The sequence below is a fragment of the Anolis sagrei genome, chromosome 5, assembly GCF_037176765.1.
Source record: "Anolis sagrei isolate rAnoSag1 chromosome 5, rAnoSag1.mat, whole genome shotgun sequence".
In the NCBI taxonomy this organism is placed as follows: Eukaryota; Metazoa; Chordata; class Lepidosauria; order Squamata; family Dactyloidae; genus Anolis; species Anolis sagrei.
In genome coordinates this window covers 70,874,992-70,893,189 of record NC_090025.1, presented here as the reverse complement: position 1 = coordinate 70,893,189, position 18,198 = coordinate 70,874,992, and positions in this window count along the sequence as shown.

Here is an 18,198-nt window from a genome sequence, read left to right as displayed (position 1 = left end):
CCAGACCAATTCTTTTACACAACTCTTTAAAGCCTATGTTTTGTTGGGGAGGGGTCTCCAAAGTTATAATGCAATGTTCAAACCACTACACTATGTTGCCTGTCTTTCTAATAATATATGAGCTACTAAGTCGCATAATACTAAGTAGCTAATACATGCTTTCAAAGAATAAGTTCTGATGAAAATGTGTAAACTTTTAAAATTCATTTGCTCTGCGTTCACGGAATTTTTCATGCATTTTGGGCTTTTCTTTTGAAGGACATTTTTGTAACACAATACCTTTCCAAAGCATTATTTTTAGCTAATATATAAATTTTTGTGCATATGAATACTTAGTGCATGTGTTTTTATATGAACTATTTGACTGCAGAACTCTATTTCGACATTCAGAGAAGTGCACATTGTGAAGGGTAATTGAGTTTTGACTCCATATTGGTTTGAAAGTCTGAAGTGGGGGTAAATTCCTACCCAAATTATAACCAAACGATTTTCTTCTTTGACTCTTATTTCACATGTTTGATTGAATGAGTGCCAGAAGGGGAGACAGAAGGAGATAAAATAGATAAAAAGTTAGATGAACTATCAGCGCAAGCAAATCACTACCGAATGGTCACTTTGCCGCATTGAGTAAATCAGCACTTGGTAAATACATCAATAAATAACTTCAAAGCACCTGAAAATTGCTTTTGTGACATTCTAAAAAGATTGGTTGTCATTTTATACATTGCAAGTGGCCAGAAAATTCAAAATTGCCCACTCATCTTTGTTTTTGTGTTGTTTGTGGATGCCAAGCTGTTTAACTCCTGGTTTAAGTATATGTGTGCACTAAAGGCTCTTGTTCATTGCTCTTTTTGAAAATTCAGGTTGAATCATGGTAGTTTCTTCTTCTTTGCCCTCCTCCAAAGTTCAACAGCATCACCCGTCAGCTCCAATTAACTTTACAAACAATATGGCAGAACTTGAAAGATATTAAAATGGAAATTTCCAGGCACACTGTAACATGGCTTAAAAAAGAGACACTTTAATGATAGTAATCTTCTGCAATTTGGAGGCTCGCTCAGGCCAAAACAGAAACCTCCACCACAATCAATGAGTGGTGAGAAGAGATCAAGGTAAATTACATTTTCATATTGCATGGGCTGTTGGTGTGCTCTGAAGATGATAATAATCTTTGGTTCATGCATATCTTATCAGCTCCATTTTCCAATAGCAACAGTGTGCTGAGAGACAGGAAGAATCTGATAAGAAGCAAGTTGCTGTTCTGAAAATAGTGTGACAGATCTAACTTTTGTTGTGAGACCAGTGTTTCCCAACCTGAGGTCAGGATCTTTGTGGGCAGTCACAAAGGGGGTGCCAGAAGGGTCACCAAAGACCATCAGAAAATACAGTGTTTTCTGTTGTTCATAGGGCCTCTGTATGGGAAGTTTGGCTCAATTCTATCATTGGTGGGGTTCAGAATTCTCTTTGATTGTAGGTGAACTATAAATCCCAACAACTAAAACTAGAAGGGTGAATTTCCTCTGTTTGCTTTTCCTGATTCTGGCTCAAGCCAGAGAAGCCAGTTTTAAAGCCAGAGAAGCCTGATATAAACCACAGAAGGATGAATTTCCTCCGTTTGCTTTTCCCGCTTCTGGTTCAAACCAGAGAAGCCAGTTTAAAGCCAGAGAAGCCAGATATAAACCAGAGAAGGATGAATTTCCTCAGTTGGCTTTTCCTGCTTCTGGCTCAAGCCAGAGAAGCCAGAAATAAACCAGAGAAGGATGAATTTCCTCAGTTTGCTTTTCCTGCTTCTGGCTCAAGCCAGAGAATCCAGATATAAACCAGAGAAGGATGAATTTCCTCCATTTGCTTTTCCCACTTCTGGCTCAAGCCAGAGAAACCAGTTTTAAACCAGAGAAAGAAGGAACTTCCTCTGCTTGCTTTTCCCGCTCCTGGAGTAAAACAACTACTTTCAAAGTAAAGACCACCCAATGGGCCCCCTACATCTGAAATGAGTTTTGGACCATTTTTTTTATCAAACAAGCCTACTGGCTGCAATACATGACTGAACAATACACAGTTTGGTTTAGTGAGATGTTATCAAAGGATATTCCAGATGTCCATAGTATGAAAGAAAGAAGGAAAGTTAGCAGATCAGAGAATTTCTATAATCCCATAATCCTATCCAGATTTTTTTTTGTTTGCATTCATCTGATTAAGGGGTGGAGAGATTTTCATTACTTCTGCTATTTTCAATCTTTGATATAAGCTTGGGTTACTTAAAAATACCATGCAAAACAAATATTGGTATAGTGAGATGTAGAAGATTCAGTTCCTGGTATCTTCCCCCCTCTCCCTCCCCCAAATTCAATCAATCAGAAGAAATTAGTTCCAATTTTGGACAAATTTTCTAGAGAAACAAGAATAGACTGTTTTCTTCCATATAAGTGAATTTTGAACATCCTTTTTGGGGAAAAAAGTCACTCATTTCAAAGAAAACATTGTTCTGACAGAAGTAAAATGCCCCCTTCTTCTGGTAGAGGATGGCTGGTTCCATGAACAGAAACAAAAATACATTGTGTCAATCATAAAATTCCTAGTAAAAATTCAGCTACCTGCCTGTCAAATGTGGACGTCTTGTTGGCTTATATATTTAAAGGATATTGCAAGAATGTAACTTGTTCCTTTTGACTGTGTCCATTCTGCTCTATCAAATTTGAATGCTGAAGACAAAATATATTTCCCCAAGCCCTTTGCTACAGGCCTCAATTTACAGATATTAGATACTTGATTTTATTCTCCCAAGTAATTTTACCAAAATAGTGGTGAGTTTGTCTCATAGAATGCTATATACACCTTAGGCAAGTTTAACCTATGGGGAGAAAAATGATAACATTATCCTCCCTCCTGTGATATTTTCCTTTAGTCTCCAAATTTCTAGAACTGCGATAGCCTAAAACTTCAATTGAACTTTTGAAAATATAGATTACACATCCAAAAAAGGGGGTAGGCAAAATTACCAAGGGAATGAGGACACAGATCGCATCACACTGTTTGCCTCCCACTCCACCCTGGCAATCACTGGCAAAATGGAAGGTATATGTGGCACCTCATGGCAAGCTGTGCACCTGCCCTCCATCACCTATCACATGGGGGGAAGGATGGCATATCAGGTTAAGAAACTTTAGCGCCCTGTCATTTCCCCATCAGACAGAGGAAACCAAGTCAAGGTACATTGGCATGTTGCCATTTCCCCCATCAGATGTGGGAAAGCATAAAAACTGTGGGTAGCTCCATTGAAGCTACTCAAAAGACAAATTACTTACTCTGTTGGCAAGGAAGCTTCTTCACCCACTGATGGAGGTGTGTCATTTGATGGGGTGCACCTGGATCTATATCTGAAACAGAGCCACAGCATGGTAACAGGCAAAAAAAGACCCCGGTGTGAAAATGAGGTGACAAGACACCAGAAATTTGAAAAGTGAAGAAAACACTTTATAGCAATTGTTCTCAACCTGGTGTTCCCAGATGTTTTTGACCTACAACTCCCAGAAATCCCAGCCAGTTTACCAGCTGTTAAGATTTCTGGGAGTTGAAGGCCAAAACATCTGGAGACCCCAGGTTGAGAACCACTGCTTTATAGCTATACCCCAATCTTTGGCAAGATACAAATAGTCTGAAATTGGGAGATTTTAATATTTTCATTGCAGCCAGTCAATTAAAGAGTTTAACCAGAGCTTTGTGCTTTAGATATTATCTAGTACTTTCCAAACAACATGCTTTTAACACATATTTATATATGGGCAGGAAAAGGTTTTCCTCTGACATTAAGTCCAGTCATGTCCGACTCTGGGGGTTGATGCTTATCTCCATTTGCGTGTGCACGAGTGATATACCTCACCAGCCGCCCCAAGAAAACACTTACACGAGCGTTTTGGGTTAAACAATGGCCACAATTTATTGATAACAGGAACAAGGGTTGGCAGCCATGCATGGGTCCTGGATTGGGATCGGGCAGTCCACTGCTGTCCGATACCGTTTAACCTCAAAGGTGCCGCCGGCACAATACTGGGCCCACATAAACTCGGCACCCCTGCACCACCAGACATTCCCCCCTCCCTTAGGGTGGGATACCAAGCCAGATCCAGGACCCATGCCCAATGCCAACACGACAAATAGCACAAAACAAGCAAACAGGCACAAGTTAACCATGACAACCTAACAAAACAAGCTAACCAGAAATCAAGACACAATAAGCATGCAGGGTGGGTGGGATGGATCAGTTGTAACAGGCACAGTGCCTGTCGGGAAGCTTGGGGCAGCTTTAATTAGGCTGCCCATGAGGAGTGAGAGGCCAGCGCCAGCCTCACCAGTGGCAGGGCGTGGCAAGCTAGCCATTGGCCCTCCAGCCAGACGGTGGGAAGAAGCCCCCCTGAAGCCATAATGGTGGCAGAGGACACCCCACACCGCAATGTTTCTGGCCCGGTAAGTCGGGCCATGCCTTTTCTAAGCCAAAGAGCTGGCATTCTCCATAGGCACCTCCAAGGCCATGTGGCCAGCATGAGTACATGGGGCACCGTTACCTTCCCACTGGAGCAGTACCTATTGATCTACTCACATTTACATGTTTTTGAACTGATAGGTTGGCAGAAGCTGAGGCTAGCAGCAAGAGCTCACCATGCTCTCTGGATTTGAATCTGCGACTTTTTGGTAAGCAAGTTCAGTAGCTCAGCAGTTTAAAACAATGCACCACCAGGGGCTCCTGGCTATATATATATATGACTACAAATAAACCTCCCCAAAATTACTATCCAAAAAGCAACCTTTTAAAAACTGAAAGAAAATGTTTGATATAACTCTCACACACAAAGGGAATGGTGCAACAGGTCATCATGTTAATTAATTAAAATTACTTTCTTAGGCCCTTCTCTCTCTCTCTCTCTCTCTCTCACACACACACACAGAGAGAGAGGGGGGGGAGGGAGGGAAGGAGAGAGAGTTACAGTATGTGTCAGAGATAACATTAATTATAACTCATGGCTTCAAGCTCTGAGACATGCTAAGAAATACTACATTTCCTCTTATGTGTTCTGATTCCATATTCAAAATCTTCCACTGATAAAGTACTGAGATACAGATGGAGAGTTTTTGATTGAATTTCTACTTAAACCAGACTTTTCCTCCTCTCTAGACATCTCTAGAGAACTGTGGATCAGCAATCTCTTTTTGAAAATCTTGTTCATACCTCTGAATAGAATAAGTCTCCAGTAACTCTCAAAAAAGGTGCATGAGTATCCCAATCTTGTGTCACTGCACAGGTGTTGCTATCGGTATTTCATTTTCATTTCTCTGCAAGTACAGCAGGTTTTATGATCAGCCTCTAAGCTGATTATGAAAATAATACATTGCCCTAAGAAACTACTTAAAGGGGGGGAAACCATGTAACTCTAGCTACAAATGATAATGATCATGATGTTTAAATGGACTTTTGAAACTTTAAGGCACATTACAGAGAAATTAATAATAAGCAAGAATTTAAAAGGATATACATATTGACAAAGGCCTTCACTTACTTTATCTGTAGCCAATGGCTGTGGCAAGTTTATAGTATTTTCAAATGTTTATCTTAGGGGGGGAAAGACCTCTGTTACTCTTTGTGTGCTGCATAGCCACAATTACTCACGATGGACTTCTTTGCTATGATTCAAGAATGTAAAGGATATTCATAAATTGACTAACCAAAGGCTAACCAAAGTCAAAGAAAGGGTGTCTCAATTTCTTTGTGCATTTTTTGATGCAAGTTTTCTGATCGGTTCACCCAAACCCACCTCAACAGCCAGCAACTGCATTGAACTCTGGTTTCTCTTCAGATCATATAAATCAGTGTTTCTCAACCTGGGTGGTTGGGACCCCTGGGGGGGGGGTCATGAGGGGTTTTTTAGAGGGGCTGTCAAAGACCATCAAAAACACATATTTCTGATGGACTTAGGCAAAGAAGATTGAAGATCTGTCCACCTGTATTTCTCTTCCTCCCACCCTGCTCCTGCTGTGATTGGCCAGTTTCTCACCGGGCCTCTCAGCCAAGGGGAGGGCTGTTTCTGAGACTCCAAGTGGGGTGGAGAGAACAGGCATGAGGTCAGTCCCCTCAAAACCCTACCACTATTCAAAGTTTGGCATGTGGAGTATGTGTGGTAAGTTTACTAGTTCCATCACTGGTTTGGTACAGAGTGCTCTCTGATTGTTGATGAATTACAACTACCAGAATTCAAAACCAACTCCCAAATGTCAGGGTCTATTTTCCCCAAACTCCACCAATGTTCACATTTGGGTATATTGAGGATTCATGCCAAGATTGGTCCAGACCCATCATTGTTTGAGTCCACATGCTCTCTGGATGTAGGTGAACTACAACTCCAAATCTCAAGGTCAATACCCACCTTCCAATATTTTCTGTTGGTCATGGGAGTTTTGTGTGTCAAGTTTGGTTCAATTCCATCGTTGGTAGAACTCAGAATGCTCTTTGATTGTGGGTGAACTATAAATCCCAGGATCTACAACTCCCAAATGAGAAAATCAATCCCCCTCAACCCCATCAGTAATCAAATATGGGTGTATCTGGTATTTGCCAAATTTGGTCCAGTGAATGAAACTACATCCTGTATATCAGATATTTGCATTATGATTCATAATAGTAGCAAAATTGTAGTGATGAAGCAACAACAAAAATAATTTTATGGTACCATGCCATTTTAAAACAAAAACAAAAATTAAATCAAGAGTAATTAGTATTATTACTATAGGACACAAATAAAAGGTCTTAGAAATTACATAATACAGCCATGAAGACATAACACATCCATTTGCAGATTTGACTATTTGTGAAATGTTCTCTCTAGGAATATGTGAGTTCTTCTGGTGGAGGTTGACCATATGGTCATGCTGGGGGGCCGAGAAATTCCTAGAGAAATGTTCTCTCAAGTTAAACAATAGCATTTTTAATTCATGGGTTTTTGTTTTTTTCCACTTTTACAGCATATGCCCTTGACAGTGAAAGTTTTTTTTTTTTCATGTCAGGAGCGACTTGAGAAACTGCAAATCACTTCTGGTGTGAGAGAATTGGCCATCTGTAAGAACATTGCCCAGGAGATGCCCAGATGTTTTTGATGTTTTACCATCCTTGTGAGAGGCTTCTCTCATGTCCCCACATGGGGAGCTGAAGCTGACACAGGGAGTTCATCTGCACTCTCCCCAGATTCGAACCTGTGACCTATCGGTCTTCAGTCCTGTGGCACAAGGGTTTAACCCACTGTGCCACCAAAAAGTGAGGGACTTACATTGGCTTGTATCCTTTGGATTCTAGGGTCAGCTAACATGTCTTTTCAGAATTTTAGGTGATGTTTAGACAGATGACACAGAGAGTTTTCTTCATTTACAAATATAAGGAAACCAATTCTATCACATTTATCCATATATTTATCTCTCTCCACATGATTTCATCCACTTTTTAATATGGCTGTTCTCCAGTTTCCAGCAGAAGTTGACCAAAGAGTTGCACTTAAGGACCTACAGATTATTTCAGATTTTAAAAAAAATAATTTTAAATTAAGTTTTCCATTTTCACAGTGATCCTGTGCCTCTAACCCCATTAAATGCATTAAATGTGAAATATTGACAAATACCAACACATTTATAATTAGCAATTATAGATAAGCAATAGCTATATTTACAAATATATATACATACATTACAAACATCCCCTTTTCCTAAATGTCTGAATTTCACCAACTTTCATGAAGAACCCATTAATAAAACGTATCATATCAAAAGTGGGAGAGGGGAACTGCGTTATCCACCAGCTCTGTTCTCTTTATTTTCCTTATCTTAGCTTTCCCACTTTACTCCCAGCCATTCATCATCTCTTTCTTTGAAACCTCAATTTAACGTTTTGCATTCAGTACACTGACAACATACTTCGCAACAAATTATTTTTGCACACGGAACAATATAGTCGAGATTAAACTTTCTATTTGATCTTGAAATCACTCACCTTGAATTATGACTGATCACGGTCTTGTACTTCTGAAAACTATGCCTACATTGGTTACTTTCTATCCACACACTGAATCAAACCAAGAACTACTGACAATGATGAGCAGAGCATTTCCATCAAGAAATTAGATCAGATTTATCATCTATAGAAAAACATCACAAAAACATAAGCACTCCAAAGCTTTATTAAACAGCAACAAAAATTCCCTATGCACCAGCATTCTGTCTTTTGCAGTGGTCAGTGCATGCTATTGGAACAAATCAAGAACTTTGGCCCAAAAGCAAAGTGCTGGCTACTGGAGCTGATGAAAAACTGCACTGCATCCTGTCAGATCCCCAAAATCTGGAGGAAAGCAAGAGTCATTGCCATCTTGAAGCCAGGCAAAGACCGTAATGATCCAAAAAGCTACAGACCAATCTCCCTGCTGTGCCACCTCTACAAAGTTCTGGAGAGACTCATTCTGCATAGAATTATGGAAAAAATAGACCCATGTCTAATTCCACAGCAAGCTGGCTTCAGGAAAGGCAAAAGCTGCACATCGCAAGTGCTGAACCTGACTCAGCACATAGAAGATGGCTTTGAAAAGCAGCAGATCACAGGAGCTATCTTCATAGACCTGTCAGTGGCTTATGATACTGTGAACCACCGCCTCCTCCTGAGAAAAATGTATAATATCACAAAGGACTACCACCTCACCTGCCTCATAGGAAACCTGCTACAAAACAGGAGCTTTTTTGTTGAGTTCTAGGGCCAGAGAAGCAGATGGCGGAAACAGAAGAATGGCCTGCCTCAGGGGAGTGTGCTCGCTCCATCCATGTTCAACATCTACACAAATGACCAGCCACTGCCAGAAGGGACAGAGAGTTTCATCTATGCTGATGATCGTGCCATTACCGCTCAAGCAGGGAGCTTTGAGATGGTTGAACAGAAGCTCTCCGAAGCTCTAGGTGCTCTAACTGCCTATTACAGGGAAAACCAACTGATCCCTAATCCATCTAAAACACAGACATGTGCCTTTCACCTTAAGAACAGACAAGCATCCCGAGCTCTGAGGATTACCTGGGAAGGAATCCCACTGGAGCATTGCAGCGCACCCAAATACCTGGGAGTCACTCTGGACCGTTCTCTGACCTACAAGAAGCACTGCCTGAACATCAAACAAAAAGTGGGTGCTAAAAACAATATCATAGGAAAGCTGACTGGCACAACCTGAGGATCACAACCAGAAACAGTGAAGACATCTGCCCTTGCGCTATGCTACTCTGCTGCTGAGTACGCATGCCCAGTGTGGAACACATCTCACCATGCTAAAACAGTGGATGTGACTCTTAATGAGACATGCCGCATTATCACAGGGTGTTTGCGCCCTACACCACTGGAGAAATTACACTGCTTAGCCGGTATTGCACCACCTGACATCCGCCGGGAAGTTGCAGCCAATAGTGAAAGGACCAAGGCAGAGACATCTCCAGCTCATTCCTTGTTTGGGTATCAGCTAGCACATCAATGACTCAAATCAAGAAATAGTTTTCTTAGATCTACAGAGACACTCGCTGGAACACCTCAGCAAGCGAGAGTTCAAAAGTGGCAGGCTCAATCCCAGCACCTCAATCCGTGGGTGATACCAGATGAGAGACTCCCCTCTGGGCACACAGAAGACTGGGCGACTTGGAAGGCGCTGAACAGACTGTGCTCTGGCACCACGAGATGCAGAACCAATCTTAAGAAATGGGGCTACAAAGTTGAATCCACGACATGCGAGTGTGGAGAAGAGCAAACCATTGACCACCTGCTGCAATGCAACCTGAGCCCTGCCACATGCACGATGGAGGACCTTCTTGCGGCAACACCAGAGGCACTCCAAGTGGCCAGATACTGGTCAAAGGACATTTAATCAGCTACCAAGTTTGCAAAATTTGTGGGGTTTTTTTGTTGTTGTTGTTTTTTAATTATCTGTTTGTTTGTTTTGTTCTGTTAGAAATGTAATACAATGTTCTGGTTGCGGATGACACGATAAATAAATAAAGTGCATGCTATAAAGCAGTGGTAAGACTTCAAGCTTGTAGGATTTGCTTTATCCTATATTACTGGGAACCCCTTTACACTGCAGAGTTATAGGGCTATAGTTTCACTTTAAAAGTCATGGCAACATTCTAGGGCAAAGCTTTCCAAACTGTGTGCCGTAATTTGTTTTAGATATATACTAGCTGTCCCCTGCCCCGGTTTGCTGTAGCCCAGTCTGTTGATCTGGAAAATAAAGTAATGAGAAAGTGTTGGTTTCTAATATATGCAATGGGTAAACAGTATTTCTTGCTGTTTCTTTGTCAGTGTTGATGTGGAGAGTGTCTGGTTTGCCCACCTTGGAACATGGAAGACATCATTGTCCTTCTTTAAGAGTCCCTTTCAAATCTATGATACTATATCTGTGTGTGTGGAGCCCCCGGTGGCGCAGTGGGTTAAACCCCTGTGCCGGCAGGACTGAAGACAGGTCACAGGTTCAAATCCGGGGAAAGGCGGATGAGCTCCCTCTATCAGCTCCAGCTCCTCATGCGAGGACATGAGAGAAGCCTCCCACAAAGATGATAAAAACATCAAATCATCCGGGCATCCCCTGAGCAACGTCCTTGCAGACGGCCAATTCTCTCACACCAGAACCGACTTGCGGTCTCTCAGGTCGCTCCTGACACGACAAAAAAATATATCTGTGTGTGTGTGAATCATATCTATCTATATCTATGGCTAGATGGCTCTTTGTCAGGAGGATTTTGATTACATTTTCTTGTCCTGGTGAAGGGAGTTGGATTGGATGACCTTAAGTATTTTCTATTGGTCATGGGGGTTCTGTGTGGGAAGTTTGTCCCGATTCTGTCATTCGTGGGGTTCAGAATGCTCTTTGATTGTAGGTGAACTGTGAATCCCAGTGACTACAACTCCCAAATGTCAAGGTCTATTTCCCCCAAACTCCATCTGTGTTCATATTTGGGCATATTGAGTGCTTGTGCCAAGTTTGGTCCAGATCCATCATTGTTTGAGTCCATAGTGTTCTCTGGATGTAGGTGAACTACAACTCCCAAACTCAAGGTCAATGCCCACCAAACCATTCCAGTATTTTCTGTTGGTCGTGGGAGTTCTGTGTGCCAAGTTTGGTTCAATTCCATCGTTGATGGAGTTCAGAATGCTCTTTGATTGTTGGTTAACTATAAATCCCAGCACCTACAACTCCCAAATAACAAAATCAGAATTTTTTGAGTGATGGTCACTCCTTGTGTTGTGAGATGTTTTGTTGCCAAATTTGGCATGATTTCATTCATTGGCTCTTTTGTTTTTAAGGTACTCATTATGCACAGAGCATTTATATATATAGATAACTACACAGCTACAGAAGAAGAAAGAGCTGTATTTTAAAAAAGAACAAAGGATGTTAATAATGTATGAAGAGAATGTCTTATGCCCTTTCTACACTGCTATATAAAATCCAGATTATCTGCTTTGAACTGGATTATTTGGCAGTGTAGATTCATATAATCCAGTTCAAAACAGATAATGTGGATTATCTGATTAAATAATCTGGATTATATGGCAGTGTAGAAGGGGCCAAAGGCCCCTGTCCATCTTGTGGATTTCTAAAATCCGCTACAAATGAATGTGTCAGGATGGCAGGGGAAAATTTACCAGAACTGACAGCTCCATCTTTGGACTTGCTGTCAGGTACCGCAATTTTTGGTCCACTTATTTGTCCCGCATTATAAGCATGTCTGAAAGTGCCCTGCAACAGCTTTTGGATTTGCATTTCAAAATTGCATAAAAAATAGGTTTACAAAGCATTAAAACTTCTTCTGCAGTTTTCTAATACATGGAATTGTGAATGATGACAAACAAAAAGTGCTGAAAGATATAAGCTTAAAATCCTTGATGATGAAATGTGAGTGTCTTTATCTAATATTCATTCCACCAAATACTCAAAAAGGCATGTTAATCCTATCAACCTCTTACATCTCATTAAGCAGTTATTTTATTAGTTATACATTCTTTGAAAAAAATCTTGCACATATGCCTCTCCCAAAAAAAATTACAGGGTTGGGGGAGAAGATAAGAATTCAGTGTACTCTTTGGAACCCTCTTGGTGAGGGATGTAACTCTTGAATGGCCTTCTTAGGTCTGGTAACTTGGGGAGCGGGTCCTTTGGAATAACCTGGGGTTTTCCTCTTTTTTAATAAAGTCTGATATTTTAGGAGAAAGGGCCCAGAGAAAGGACCGAGAGAAAGGATTGAGGAACACATAGCATTGGATTGCCCCTCAGGGCCAGGTGTTTTGCCAAAGGGAGGCAAAAGAAGTGGACACAGTGGGACACTTGTCCCGCATCAGTTATAACTAACCACCTTATCACAAAAGGTCCACGGATTCACCTCACTTCAGGGTGAATCCATGGGCTCCCAGCATGGGGTGTAGAGAAGCTCCTGCTCCATGTCCCGCATCACCTGCCTTACCTCTTTCTTCATCCCATGGGGGAAGTGTCACCTCCCAGCTCCCCTCCCCCCCCCCAATTGAAGGCAAGGCAACACAGGAAGGCTCCCATGAACAGTGGTGGGTGCTGGTTCATCTCTTTTTTCAGTATGGAGCCCAGCCACAATTCCCTTTATGTCATGTGAGGGTCTTCATGACAAAAAGGAAGATGAACCTGGGTAAGATGGGGGGAAAGGCTCATTTGATGGGGTGGTAAATTAAATAGGTTTCTAGGTCAAATAAAATAGTTCATGCTTAAAACCAAATTCCTGTCTCTGGCTGGTTATTTTTTCTAAATTTAGCATTTTTGAGCTTTCAGTGTACGAGCGAAAAAAAAAGTAGTTTGTACAATATAGATAGATTTTGCATAAATATAACATTGCACTGGCAGAAAATACTTTTGGATGAAAATTGTGTATGTTGAATGAAAAAATTTGCAAAAGCCCCCAAATGTGAAACATAATTTGAAATGCACAAAAAAATCTCAAATATTAGCTTTACTTTGGTTTTTTAATTCTTTTGTGACTGAAATAAAATTAATGAGAAGTTATATCATTAGAACATGTAACTGCTACCATCCACTCAAATCATGTGTGGACCCATTCATAGAGGCTTAACAGCAGGATTGTGAAGGCCCTCCACACAATGGTGAATTGCAACTCCCATCAACGCTATCTGACATTCCCAATAATGCAGAATTATGGGATTATAAGATTTAATCCCATTGATATCAGATAGCATCTGTCTAATAAAGCCATCTCAATATGTTATTTTTCCAAGTTTCTCTATCATTGGAATTATGCCATGTTTTCTGAAGCATTGCAATAACGCTGAAATGCAGAACTTGTTTATTTCGGCTAAGCCTTGTGCAGATTTCATTTTCATTTCTAATCAAGTGGAACAGAAATACCTGTAGTGCGGAAATCAGAGAAAGATGTCACTTGTCTAGAAGTACTTATTTTATATGAAATGTTTTATTTCAAATAAACCTCCCATTTCAGTTCATAAACCTAAACTTCCAAATAGCATTGGACAATTCAGTTTTAATTTATTCTAGGACTAGAGTTATAAATGAAATCCAAGTAACTTCTTAAAAATTAACACTTTTTTCTGACAGTGTGGATCATAATAAATTGTGACAAGTTCTTGGTGGTATGGGGATCCCAAGTCACCTTTGTCTCCTGAGGAATCTGTATAATGACCAAGTAGCAACAGTCAGTAAGAACAGACCATGGAACAACAGACTGGTTCAAAAAAGGAGCACGACAGGGCTGTATACTCTCACCCAACCTATTCAACTTGTATATCACGAGATGTGCAGGGCTTGACCAATCCAAGGCTGGAATTAAAATTGCTGGACAAACATTAACAACCTTAGATATGCAGATGGCTGAAAGTGAGGAGAAGCTGAGAAGCTGAGAAGCCTTATAACCAAGGTGAAAGAAGAAAGTTCAAAAGCTGGGTTTAAACTTCCAAAACAAACAAACCAAGATTATGGCAACCAGAGTGATTGATAAAAAGCAAATAGAGGGAGAAAACATGGAGGCAGTGACAGACTTTGTATTTCTAGGTGTGAAAATTACTACAGACACACTGTACTTCTCGATAAAATAGTGAAGTGTAGAGACATCACACTAGCAATGAAGATTCGCATAGTTTAAGCAATGGTATTCCCATGGATGTGAGAGTTGGACCATAAGGAAGGCTGAGCAAAGGAAGATAGACACTTTTGAACTGTGGTGTTGGAGGAAAATTCTGAGAGTGCCTTGGACCACAAGAAAATCAAAACAGTCCATACTTCAGGAAATAATGTCCAGTTACTCACTGGAGGGTTGACTATTAGAGACAAAGATGAAGTACTTTGCCCACATAATGAGCAGACTGGAAAGCTTGGAGAAGATAATGATGCTGGGGGAAATGGAAGGAAAAAGGAAGAGGGGCCAACCAAGGGCAAGATGGATGGGTGCTATCCTTAAAGTGACTGGCTTGACCTTGAATGAGCTGGGTGGTGAGGGCTGACAGGGAGCACTGGCATGGGCTGGTCCATGAGACACAAAGAGTCAGAAACAACTGAATGAATAAACAACAACAAACAAAACATACACATATTGGTTTCTTTTGAAAGCCTTTTTGTCTGGGCTGAGTACTAAATTTTACTTCCTCACCACCACCATTGCGATTTTATTAGAATGTTTTGCATTATAATTTTCAAGAATTTAATGTAGGCTGACATAGCTTGTATTAACCCAACTGCAACTATATTAAGCAGAATACATACTACAATGCTTTGTAATCCGTCATGAACTTTGGCAATCCCAAACAAGTCTACCAAGAAGCAGCTGGGCCATACAAGTATGGGACGATGGTCTGTTTTCAGTGTGTGAACAACCTCAATATAGCCCTGATTTAATTCTAAGAATTTGAACCTGAACCAAATTGTGAAGAAGATTTTGTTACCCCTTAAAAGTTAAACTTCAGTTTCAGAGAAGTTACTGGAAGATTGTTTATCCAGTGCTGACCAAAAGAAAATGGGAAGGGGAGAAATTACTGGTATATTTTTGCATAAAGTAAAAACTGCCAATAACTAAACTTCATGGAAGGCATTTCAAACTTTTAGGAGGAGAAAATAGCCAAATAAAACTTGGGAAACCACCAGACAATGGTGTCATGGAGCAAGGGCATTGCCATCTGGGAGATACAGCAGATGGAATTTAGCCCAAGTTCCTGACGTCCCATATTTCTTTTTTAGAATAATATTTTTGGACACTATGCCAATGCTTTATCAATGTTTTAAAAATGCATTATCTTGAAGCCCAGCAACAATGTGAGGCTATCAACTGTGGGCTTCTGTTGGTTTGGAACCCTAGTATCTAATTCTATGTTATCTGTTTTACAGGCAGAAGAATTTAGATTAGGATGGATCATGAATATTTCATTTCCATCTACATTGCATTTTATGTCCTGTGATTTAAACTGAACAGAACAATTGGATTAGTTTCACAAGGCCCAGCTCTGACCTGCTCCTGGACGACCAACAGTTTGAGTCTAGAGACTGGTATTCCACACTCATTTGTTTGATGAACGATGTATTTAAGAATTTAAGGCCTTGTTAACCTTTCCAAAGTTTATCTTTCCACAGTAAAGGGTGTCTTTAAACTCAAACTGGCTTTCTCTGCAACTATAACAAGGTTATACTGTTCCCCAGCTGAGAAAGAAGCCTGCAATTCATGTGCTCCTGTTCTAATTTATTCCAATTTTTAAATACCTCTGAAATTACCATCTTGATTTTCCTGCATGCATACCTCGGGACAGCTTGCTTAGTCTGAAATTGAATAAAAGAAAACAAAAGCAAGCTGAACTCCATTAAGAGAAGAATTGCCATGAACACATCAGGGAATGTGTATTTCCCTTGTGAGCAACCAATCTTTTGACTGCCTCTTCACACCAGAGACTTTGCAGACTATTTAACACTCCAAAGGCTGATCGCAAGCGGTGTCTATCAGGAGTGCAACTTTATTTCCCCACAGCAATCCAAATGGAAGTGTATTAGTTAGAGATGGAAAACACTTATTAGATTCGCTGAGTTCATCCTTCTGCAGTTGCCCACAGAGGAGCATCTCTAATATTAAACTGACGTTGCACATAATGATAGCAGAAAGGACAAGAAGCCTAACTGTGAGGCTGTAAGAAGGAGAAATTCAAGCATTGGCAGTGGAGGTAGAAGGAATCCATATTGAAGTGGAATCTGAAGGGAAAATCTTTCATTGCTGAGGTGCTGTAAAGTATTCATGCCTTTCGGATACTGCTGACCCAGCAAATAACAATGTATTAGTACATATATAACCAAATCCCCTTGCTCGTTCCATCCAATTCAGTTATGACATCTAGAGGACTGCAACTGATGAGAAAATCCTTAAAGGTTTTAATCTACACTTCTAAGCAGCATAAAGATGGGTTGGTGGGATTAATATGTGGCTGAATGTATGTTTTATACCATTTTGATGTCATAGAATTTGGAATAAAATAACAGATTATCATTACACTCCAAAACATCAGCCAGAGATTTGCCTTTGGAAAGTACTCACAAACTTCAGTGAGTCCAAACTACTTTGCTCAAGCAATTGAAACATCTAGTTTTATTTATTTATTTATTTGCAGTATTTATAACAAACATTCAATGCTATAAACACACAACACATATAGACAGACAGTCAGAGGCTATTTAACATTCCAACTTTTCTGGCCACCAGGGGAGCTGTCGCTTCACCGTCCATCTGCAACACTGACAAAGTACTTCCTCATTCCCCACATGCTTTTGCTGGAGATTTTTTGTATGGTCTCATAAATTAGTTAACTTAGCCTCCCCATATAAGTGGTACCTAATTTCCCTACTTGACAGATGAAACTATCTTTCGGGTTGCAAAGGTCGACAACAAGCTACACAAAATTGGCTGGAAGCTCACTCTGACCCAGGCTGGCTTCAAACTCATGACCTTTCAGTCAGTAATGATCTTAATGCAGCTGACTCCCAGCCAGCTGAGCCACAGTCCCGGTGAACATATAGAGAACATATAACCCCACTGTTGAAACAGATTTACTGGCTTCCAGCCCATTTCTGGGTAGAAATCAAAGTGCTTGTAATGACCTTTAATACCCTGCATGGTTATTGTTCTCAGATGCTATAAGTGGAATGCTTCAGAGGGGAATGAAGGATGTTTCAAGTTCCAAATTATGAACAAACTAGCCAATGGGAAAGTCACATTATTTCAAGTTCCCGGAATTTTGAAGCTCCTGAAGTTTCTAAAGAGTTTCCAAAGGCAACCCTGTGTGATGTGTGTTAGAATAGTCCAAATGGGATGTAATCAGGTTATGTGTCACTGTAACCAGATCTGACTTTTCAAAAAAATAGATGTAGCTAGAGTACAAGTGTAAATTGTACAAATCCATTCCTAGACACATCTGAAACCAGGGCATCCAGGCTCAGATGTGAATCCAAGAGCATCCAGAAAAGTATACTGCTAAACCAGTGACTTTATACCAAACTAGGAAATTACAAGCAATAGATGGAGGCACTCAGAAAGCAAGAGCAAATTCAGAATTGACTGGCTGTTGACCAGGAACTCAGCATCTGCTACTGCTATTTTCTTTGTTCATTTGCAGTTTGCATTTTTAATGCTTATCAATTTTTTAACTTGATTCCTTCCCCCATCCTTTTTCACTGCCTGCTGTTGTAAGCTTCATAAAAGATGGAAGAGCCAAAGAGGATTAATTTTCTTTGAATTACATTCAGCATCAGAGTCACAGCTGTGTCAGTTTCTCCAATCTCACAAGATATTTACCTTCCGCCTGCTTCCCACCCCATCCCACTGTAAGAAGCCTTCCGTGTAGACATTGTGCTGAAAATGTAAAACAAGAATTTTCTGATAATTCAAACATCATTATGCTCCTCTGAACTACACACTACATGATGTTTGAGTTCCTACTTTAATTTGCACTCTTTCCCCAGGATTCTTTGAGTCTTCTTCAAGAGAACCCTTTCATGCCAACCAAGAGTGTCTTGGTGATTGCATCAAATGCTGCAGTGAACCTCAGCATAAAGAAAAAATCCAGTTTTCTTCCTAGGTGTTTTGGTAGGGTCAGGGAAATACATTACTTTAATATTTATT